Source organism: Borostomias antarcticus (assembly GCF_949987555.1).
Source record: "Borostomias antarcticus genome assembly, chromosome: 16".
In the NCBI taxonomy this organism is placed as follows: domain Eukaryota; kingdom Metazoa; phylum Chordata; class Actinopteri; order Stomiiformes; family Stomiidae; genus Borostomias; species Borostomias antarcticus.
This window is the reverse complement of record NC_140249.1, coordinates 11,504,820-11,514,522: the sequence shown is the minus strand read 5'-3', so window position 1 is coordinate 11,514,522 and position 9,703 is coordinate 11,504,820. Positions and strand designations below refer to the sequence as shown.

Here is a 9,703-nt window from a genome sequence, read left to right as displayed (position 1 = left end):
GTGTGTGTGAGACGTGAACATTACAGTCATTTAGCAGACGCTTTTATCAAAAGCAACTAACATCTGGAGTGTCACATGATTTATATGTTATTGATTGCCTTCGGTTATAATAAAAAGATACAAGGTCAAACAAATATGATTACTGACTATATTAGAGTCTCCCTGTGTGTGTGTGTGTGTGTGTGTGTGTGTGTGTGTGTGTCATGTGTGTGTGTGTGTGTGAGAGCAACAGCTCTGGGTTGGAGTTGTTCTGCGCTTACTTGCCGTTGCCATGGACACGAGTGGCTATCCAGTGAAACATCCTGTGTGTGAGTGTGTGTGTGTGTGTGTGTGTGTTTGTTTGTTTGTCTGGCTGGAAAGGGCCTTGTCCCAGTTGTAAAAGGCCTTGCAGCAGTTTTGAGAGACTCACATTAGAACATATTATGTCTAATATCTAGCCATTTAATTACCTCAGTGTACAATTCACCTTTGTGTGTGTGTTTGTGTGTGTGAGAGAGAGAGAGAGAGAGAGAGAGAGAGAGAGAGAGAGAGAGAGAGACACTGGTACAAGCCATTATACAGCTAGGCTACAAGTGTCAGCTAATTGTGTTTATATTTGGCAGCCTGGGCCGTGTCCATAGGTTAGTAGCCAGATGCCTGAGGATTATGGGGTTGACCAAGTGTGATGCAAAGCAGACTGCTCAATATCCTCCATTATTGGCAGCCGCTGCATTTGAGAAGATGTTTTCTGTATCCATAACTCCCCTGGTGTTAGCGGCATTTTTGTATACTTACATTATTGTATACTTATTGACCAGTGTTTATGGATCAGTCGTTTTTACTCAGACATGTAAACTATAATGCCATTACAAACTAGCATGTGAAGCTGTGCAGTCAAATTAATATGAAAAATGCTTGCAGAGGCCATAGTTGTAGTTCATTGATTAGTATTGGAGGGGCACATATGATGTCCTCCAAATCTCCTCTGTAAAGTTCATCTTACCTTATCACCGTCAAAAAACAGTCACAGACAGTCACACACCCTCCCCTCTTCCGAGCGCGCTCCCGCGAGTGCAATGTTGGCGGGGTCCTACAATCCCTCCCTCTGCTCGCCCCCAGGGCGCGCCCCCGACGCGGTGGTTTGTGTCCGCCAGGGGGCGCTGTGGTCCCGGGCTCGAGCTGCGCCATTCCATCTGCATTACAGCGAGGAAAATACCACCAGATGGCGGTTTAGGATTGCTGCTCTTCTCAAAGGCGCGGTTCAGCTCGCATAGCCAATTTTCAATATTAAAATCCTCTCGGTTTAAATAATAATAGCGATTTATTAATTCGGAAGACTTTAATTGTTTCAGCGATGGTTGGTACAGGTGAGTTTCTTGTGTTTTGGTGATGTTTGGGGCAGTGGAAGGGGAGACGGGCCGCCTATTAAAGATGGTGGCCAGGGAGGCTGGTGGTGTGTGGGGGATGGGCGCAGAGCTGCTAGTGGGGGTGAATGTGCTTTCTCTTACCCAGTTACATTTTCAGGGCTATTAGCTTGTTAGCTTGCTGGTATATTTAGGCATGTCAACATGCATGAACGCCAGTGAAACCCAGCCATAGCGCGACCCTCTTCGCCGTGAATGTCTAACACATCGCCTGAGTTTTTTGTCAACAAATCAACCGTGCGATATGACGTGTTCAGTCTCCGAAACACGGAGAAACCGTAAATGTGATCAGATCACCATGTCTCGCGTGCAGAACCACACTGTACAGTGACACACTATTCACTAACTAGCCTGCAAATGTTGGGTTCTCTGGTCGATGAACGGTAGCCCTGAATAGCGGACACTTAGGAGATAACTTAGCTGCATCTGTGTTTAGGTTTTCTGGCGCACTTGTAACAATTGATTGTGAAACTGCTACTTTGTATCAGACAACATCAGATCTCCAGACAGTTCGGCGTTATGCAGCGCGGCTGCAGGGCAGGATGTGCCGCTCTGCTCAAGACAAGTTCGCGCATTTCGCTCCGTTACAAGTCAGGATACTTCACTGAACTATTGACAAATATTGCTTCCGCTATTTTAGTGCATTTCAATGTTTCCGCTGTTCAAATGCCTTGGTAGGTGTAGATTCTCCTTCCCGCCCCTTCCTGGCTACATAAGGTGGTGTGTGCGCGTGCATGCTTGTGTGTGTGTGCGCGTGTTTGTGGAGGTGGGGTCAACTCCAACCCGAGTTACTGTCCACTCCTACAGGCTTCCAGGAGCACGGTCCAGTCCCCATCTCCAGGATTGACCCCTGTGTTCTCGCTACAGCTAAATACTGTGGTTGTTTACAGTTGGACCTGGAGCCAGTCAGACACGGTGCCCTCAGAGAGCATTCCCTGGTTGTAAACAAAGATGTTATGTAATAGTCTGAGCCATGTGATTTTATAGCCGAGAGGGAGGGAGGGAGGGAGGGAGGGAGGGATGGAAAGAGAGAGAACCGTTGAAATCCAGTTATCAGTAATCACACTGTCACAGGTGAGGAAGAACATGCAGCCCCCCATGACCCCAGGTGCATAGCTGACAGAGCTACTCTGGTCTGGTTTTTACGCATCCTTGTAAAAAGCATGCATTTATTTATCTTAACATTGAGTTGTTCACTTGCTGTCAGCCGAAACACATGTGGACTGCAAAAATAAAAATGTAAAAGTGTATTTCAACAGGAGTGCTTATCTTGGCTGTCTGACACTCTCCATCTCTATCTCTCTCCCTCCTTCTCTCTCTTTCTCTTTCCTTCTCCCTCTCTCCCTTTCTCTCCCCTCTCCCTCCCACCCTCTCTCCCTCCCTCTCTCCTTTCCTCTCCCTCTCTCTCCCTCCCTCTTTGTTATTTATTTAGTTTATTTAGATCAGGACAGTGAATATTGATGAACGTGTACAATACATGTAAATATGTCAGATTGTAGCCCGGAGGCTAGTTTCCATCTAGAGTCCATTAGGCAGGTTGATGTTACAAAACAAAGTTACAAGAGGTACAGAGGCAGTTAAGCATATATAAAACCCTCTCTCTCCCCCTCTCTCTCAGTACACACTGTTCTAGGCCAAGGCTGAGCCGAGCGTAGCACAGTGCTGCTGTAGGAGGAAGTGTGTTGGTGACAGCTGATATGAGCTCTCATGGTGCTGTAGGTGCTTCTGCTTTAGCAGGGTGTGTGTTGATTGCAGCTGAGCTCTTGTGTTATTATTGGGTGTTAGTCTCTGTTTGACCTTTGACCTCTTGCTGTGGTTGATGGGAGTGATGTCGTCAGGCACCAGGGCATAGACCCAGGGTATTTCCTGAATAGAGGATTTTTTGGCGCCCCCCCAATGAGATTTTATCCAGAGCCAAAGGAAAATCACCAGTGCCAAAATGCAAAAAATTGAGAATAAAAATAGCAATTCAAATCCTCTCCAAATGTGTTTGATAGCTTGTTTCAAGTGCAGCCCATCACTCTTTCTCGCATTGTCCATGGTTTGGACCACTAGTAATCAAGATCATTAATAGACAGGTTATCAGTATCTTAAACATTTTGTCTTCATATCCATTTTGTGTCATGTCGGGAGATTTACCACTATTGTGAAAAGTGAGCTCAGTCAGAACGACAGTGAAGAATACAGGCCTATATATGCTAGTAGGATACTCAGCATAAAACAGAGGTTTCCCCCCAAAATTGCATGTGAATCACCCCCCAAAGACCCATTCTGAGCCAGGAAAAACCCTGAGACCTGACATGGAGGAGGAAAGAGCATGTTCCAGAATATCTCTGGTTCCAGCACACAACTTAATTGATGCTTTTAGGTTTGGTCAAAGGTTTCCTATTTTTAGGTTGTTCGATAATACTGGCTTATTGGTCCTAATGATTTGTCTTTATGAATTTCGCTGAAATAGTGAATAGTTTTAACATAGGCCCAGGCTATCTTTAGAGCACTCTACCCCTGGGGCAAGCTAGTCTGAAAGTACTGTGTGGATTCTGTGACATGACTTCTCGTGTGCTTCTGGAGGTAATGTTTCCTGCCTCAGCCTCTGAGCGGACTGTGTTACCCTGCCTTGCAGATTAGCAATGATAGTCAGGTAAACATTACCCACAATACCCTGCCCTGTCGAGTAGCAGAGATGAGCTATGTTCCAAACAGTTCTCTATTCCCTATACAGTGCACTATATAGTGTCTCTGCCATTTTTCTAGTTTAATTCTCAACGGTTAATTTCATTCACTATTTGGTCCACTATAAAATAACGACAATTCACAGCGATTTCTTGTGAACAGAGGAGGTACACTCCAATTTCTCCTGTATACCACATTGTAATCTGACTAGAGGTTCTCGCTTCTCACTGCGGTGAAAACTTCTGGGGAAAAAAACTGATATTTGTGCACACCAATGAAAAGACTCCTGGGGTTTACGCGTGCAAGGATGATTGGCCCGTGCACATGGTGAGCTGTTCGGGGAGGCTGATTTTGCCTCTGATTTGGTCACTGACCACAGCTTTCCACTTTTCTAACGAGTCCTGTATTTGTGTGAGCACATTTGGCACATAAAGTGCAATTTAGGCTACTTGGACTTTCTTACATGCTAACTCACTTCACAGAGTTGGCAAGCTACAGTTTTGGTGGATCAGTTTTTCCATTTAGTCACGACTACGCTCCTGATGACATTAGGTTCACATGCAGCCAGATTTTAAAGATAGGCGCTGGCTCCGCCACATGCCCCTGTTTTGTAGAGTTTTATTTCAGACGAACCACAATGCAATGCAGTCGTGTTTTACCGAAGCAGAAGACGTGAAGAAGACTGTAGCTATTGGTGGCTAAAGCAATCAGATAACGTTAGGATGATTCTTGTAGCTGTTTTGCTGCGAAAGCGAGTTTGAGTTCATCTGAGAAACAGAAGTTGAACAAACAGCATCAAGATAGCTATAGGAATCATCGTTGTTACTAGGGATGCACCGATTGTACTTTTCTTGGCCAATTCTGATTTCTTTGGTCTGACCTGCTGATTCCGATTTTGTCCAATTCTAATTTTCTAAATTCTTTCTAAGAAGTAGGCGATAATTGACAGCATATAAAACATGTAGTTTAACTTTTCTTTAATGGAAAATTGAAAATCATTTGTATGTTCATAATAAAACATCACTATTAATTAACTTCTCCAAAACTGCTATGCAGCTGCCACACGCAGAGGATACGTTCCCCTCAATATTTAGAACATGTGCATTTGTCCTAGTCTGGTACGACCATCCCGTTCTCGCAAGCTCACATTCTGTTTCACTAACGCAGAACGGTCTGACCTTCGCCTCCTCCAGTGCGATTATCCCAAAATCCAGACCATACCGGGCCAATCAGGGACTGCGTTTTAACTGCTGTCCCGCCCCACAGGGGAAAGCAGCCCCTGATTGGTTTGTGTCCCTGCCGCTCGCCAAACAAACATGGCGGCACCTGAAGCAACGAGTGGTAACGTTAACGTTAGAAGAATAAACGCAGCTATAAGTGCAGTTATTGCAGAAATAGACTTAATCACAACACTTAAACAAGAACAAGAGTATGCACTAGCGGAGTTTCTCGGTGGAAAATACGTTTTTCTTTTTCCGACTAGGGATGAGACGGTATACCGTAAAACCGTGAACCGCGGTATAAAATGTCCACGGTATTAGAACCGTGACATTCCCTGTGTTTATGGTATTACATTTACGGTATTATACAATAATGCGCTGCTGAAATTTCAAATTTCAAGTTGATTAAGTTAATTTTGTAATTTAATATAAGCTTGCTATTAATAAACTGAGCTTAATTACAGTAGTGTGTATTTTCCATCATGTGTTGCACTGTAGGGCTCTAGAACTCAGCCTATTCAAACACCTGTGTGTATACCGTGAAATACCGCAGACCGTACCGTGTAACTAGATACCGTTACTATACCATACCCTAATGCAAAATCCATACCATCTCATCCCTACTTCCGACTGGATTTGGCAAAAGTTTGCTGAACGCTCATTGGCTGAAGGTGTTTGTCTGTCAAGGCAAGTACCCCCTCCCATATAATCGCTCTCTATGGGGTGAAGGCCAGACACGATATTGCGGAGCGAAGCAGATTTGTCCCCCCAAAGAAGCAGATTACTTTTATTTTGAAAAACCACAAAAGACGCAAGAATGAAAGTGAAAGCTTTTCATTATGTAATTTGCTGCATACCTTTTGCCATGTAATCTTCCATAGGTGAATCAGGCAAATAACCTAACGTTACTTACTCTAAACTAGCCTTCATCAAACAACATGTAGTGTTAGTAGGCAAGCAAACTTTAGAGCATTTCATTCTCTCCATTACTTTTACATTACAGTCGTTTAGCTAACGCTTTTATCCACAACGACTGAGCCGACAGAGATGTCTCTGCTGATGATCAGGAATAGATGCTCAGTGTTTCCCCTACCATGGCCTTGGAGGAGTGCCCCCCCCCCCAACGAGACCTCCCACCCTTCCTGAAAAACCCACAAAAAATGAATAGCAAAAATAGAGGACTTTTAGATTGCTATTGTTTTTAGCAAAAGTCAAGGGAGTTTAACATAGTGAAAATTTGCATCGCGGCTAGCGGACATTTTCTGACTGCGAGTGAGAAATGAAATGAAAATATTTTCTGTTGCTGTAGCTAGCTACATGTAACCACAGTTTAGTCTGTCAGCTAGGCTGTGTTGTGGACTAAATGGCGTAGCTATTCTTTTAGTTTAATTTCACCTTTAGGCTAATGTTATGCATTTTCAGCAATGCTTTTGCGATTTATTTTCAGCTGTTCAGCATTCACAGGCATTTTCTGCAGGAAATGTTTTTTTTCTTGTACCGTAATATGTTTTTATGTGTTGTAAATATTGTAGGGCTGCATGATTATGACAAAAAATAATAATTGCGATTATTTGCTTCAAAATGGTAATTGCGATTAATAATTGCGATTCATCATCATCATCATCATCTTCATCCGCTTATCCAGGGTCGGGTCGCGGAGGCAGCAGTTCCAGCAGGGGGCCCCAGACATCCCTTTCCCTAGCAGCATCAACCAGCTCTGCCTGGGGAATCTTTAGCCGCTCACAGGCCAGTGCGGAGATGTAGTCCCGCCACCTAGTCCTGGGTCTACCCCGCGGCCTCCTCCCAGCCGGACACGCCTGGAACACCTCCCTAGGGAGGCGCCCAGGAGGCATCCTCACTAGATGCCCGAACCACCTCAACTGGCTCCTTTCGACGCAAAGGAGCAGCGGCTCTACTCCGAGTCTCTCCCGGATGACTGAACTTCTCACCCGATCTCTCAGGGAGACCCCAGCCACCCTCCGGAGAAAACTCATTTCGGCCGCTTGTATCCGTGATCTCGTTCTTTCGGTCATGACCCATCCTTCATGACCATAGGTGAGGGTGGGGACGAAGATAGACCGGTAGATCGAGAGCTTTGCCTTTTGGCTCAGCTCTCTTTTCGTCACAACAGTGCGGTAAAGCGACTGCAGAACCGCACCAGCTGCTCCAATTCTCCGGCCAAACTCCCTCTCCATGGTTCCCTCACTCGTGAACAAGACCCCCAGATACTTGAACTCCTTCACTTGGGGTAAGGACTCATTTCCTACTCGGAGCGGACAGGCCACCGGTTTCCTGCTGAGAACCATGGCCTCAGATTTAGAAGTGCTTATTCTCATCCCAGCCGCTTCACACTCAGTTGCGAACCTATCCAGAGAGTGCTGGAGGTCGCAGGCAGCTGATGCCATCAGGACCACATCATCTGCAAAAAGCAGTGACGTGATCCCCAGCTCACCGAACTGCAAACCCACCTCCCCCCGGCTACGCCTCGATATCCTGTCCATGAAAATCACAAACAGGATTGGTGACAAAGCGCAGCCCTGGCGGAGGCCAACACCCACCGGAAAGGAAGACGACTTACTGCCGAGGACCCGGACACAGCTCTCGCTCTGGGTGTACAGGGATTGGATGGCCCTAAGTAGGGACCCCCTCACCCCATACTCCCGCATAACCCTCCACAAGACCTCTCGAGGGACCCGGTCGTAAGCCTTCTCCAAGTCCACAAAACACATGTAGACAGGTTGGGCAAACTCCCAAGCCCCCTCCAAGATCCTTGCGAGAGTGAAGAGCTGGTCGGTAGTTCCACGACCAGGACGAAATCCGCATTGTTCCTCTTCGATCTGAGGTTCGACTATCGGCCGGACCCTCCTTTCCAGCACCTTGGAGTAAACTTTCCCTGGGAGGCTAAGTAATGTGATGCCTCTATAATTCGCACACACCCTCTGGTCCCCTTTTTTGAATATGGGGACCACCACCCCAGTCTGCCACTCCTTCGGCACTGACCCAGACTTCCACGCAATGTTACAGAGGCGTGTCAACCAAGACAGCCCCTCTACACCCAGCGCCTTCAGCATTTCTGGACGGATCTCATCAGTCCCTGGGGCTCTGCCACTGTGGAGTTGTTTGACTACCTCAGTGACCTCCTCCAAGGACATTGACGACCCCCCATCATCTTCCGGCTCTGCCTCGTTCGTAGAGGGTGGATTAGTCGGGTTCAGGAGTTCCTCAAAGTGCTCCTTCCAACGCTCAACAACCTCCTCAGTTGAGGTCAGCAGTGTCCCCTCCTTGCTGTATACAGCTTGGATGGTCCCCCGCTTTCCCTTCCTGAGGTGTCTGATGGTCTTCCAGAAACACTTTGGTGCCGACCGAAAGTCCTTCTCCATGGTTTCTCCGAACTCCTCCCACACCCGCTGCTTTGCCTTGGTCACGGCCGAAGCCGCAGCCCTCCGGGCCAGTCGATACCCTGCAACTGTTTCTGGGGTCTCCCGGGCTAACATATCCCGGAAGGCCTCCTTCTTCAGTCGGACGGCTTCCCTGACCACCGCTGTCCACCACGGTGTCCGAGGGTTACCGCCCCTTGAGGTACCTATGGCCCTCAGGCCACAGCTCCCAGCCGCAGCTTCAGCAATGGAGGCTTTGAACACCGACCACTCATGCTCGATGTCCCCAACCTCCACAGGGATGCCTGAGAAGCTCCGCCGGAGGTGGCAATTGAAATCTCTCCGGACAGGCTCTTCCTCCAGACGTTCCCAGTTCACCCTCACTACACGCTTGGGTTTTCCAGGTCTGTCCAGAAGTTTCCCCCGCCATCGAAACCAGCTCACCACCAGATGGTGATCAGTGGACAGCTCTGCCCCTCTCTTTACCCGAGTGTCCAAAACGCATGGCCTCAGATCAGATGATACGATAATGAAATCGATCATCGACCTTCGGCCTAAGGTGTTCTGATGCCAGGTGTACTTGTGGGCATCTTTGTGTTCGAACATGGTGTTTGTTATGGCTCCGGCTAGCTATATACACCTGCCTTACGCCTCATACCGTGAGCAACTCCGGAGAAGAACAGGGTCCAACCCCTATCCAGGAGTTTGGTTCCGGCGCCGGTGCTGTGCGTGGAGGTTAGCCCCACCAGGTGTAATTGGTATCGCTCCACCTCCCTCACAAGCTCCGGCTCCTTCCCCCCCAGCGAGGTCACGTTCCATGTCCCCAGAGCCAGCCTTTGCCGCCCGGGTCCGGTCCATCGGTGCCCCCCGCCTTCACCGCCACCTAGTTGGCAGCGCACCCGACTCCGACAATTCCTCCCGCGGGTGGTGGGTCCACGGGACGATGCGATTAATATATAATAACCAAAATGCTCCCAAATCACGGACGTTGATCCCTTTCTTGCTACTAACTCACTGACCTAGTTTCGCT

At 47.6% G+C, this 9,703-nt stretch overlaps 1 protein-coding gene across 1 annotated transcript in view; it reads left to right on the top strand.

The window, feature by feature from the left end:
• Window positions 1–1,211: 1,211 nt before the first annotated feature.
• stag1a (STAG1 cohesin complex component a) overlaps window positions 1,212–9,703 on the top strand; it is a 63,213-nt gene continuing 54,721 nt past the window's right edge. The window contains exon 1 of the mRNA XM_084451101.1: window positions 1,212–1,346. The gene's annotated coding sequence lies outside the window, so the exon portion shown is untranslated. The remainder of the gene's footprint in view (window positions 1,347–9,703) is intronic.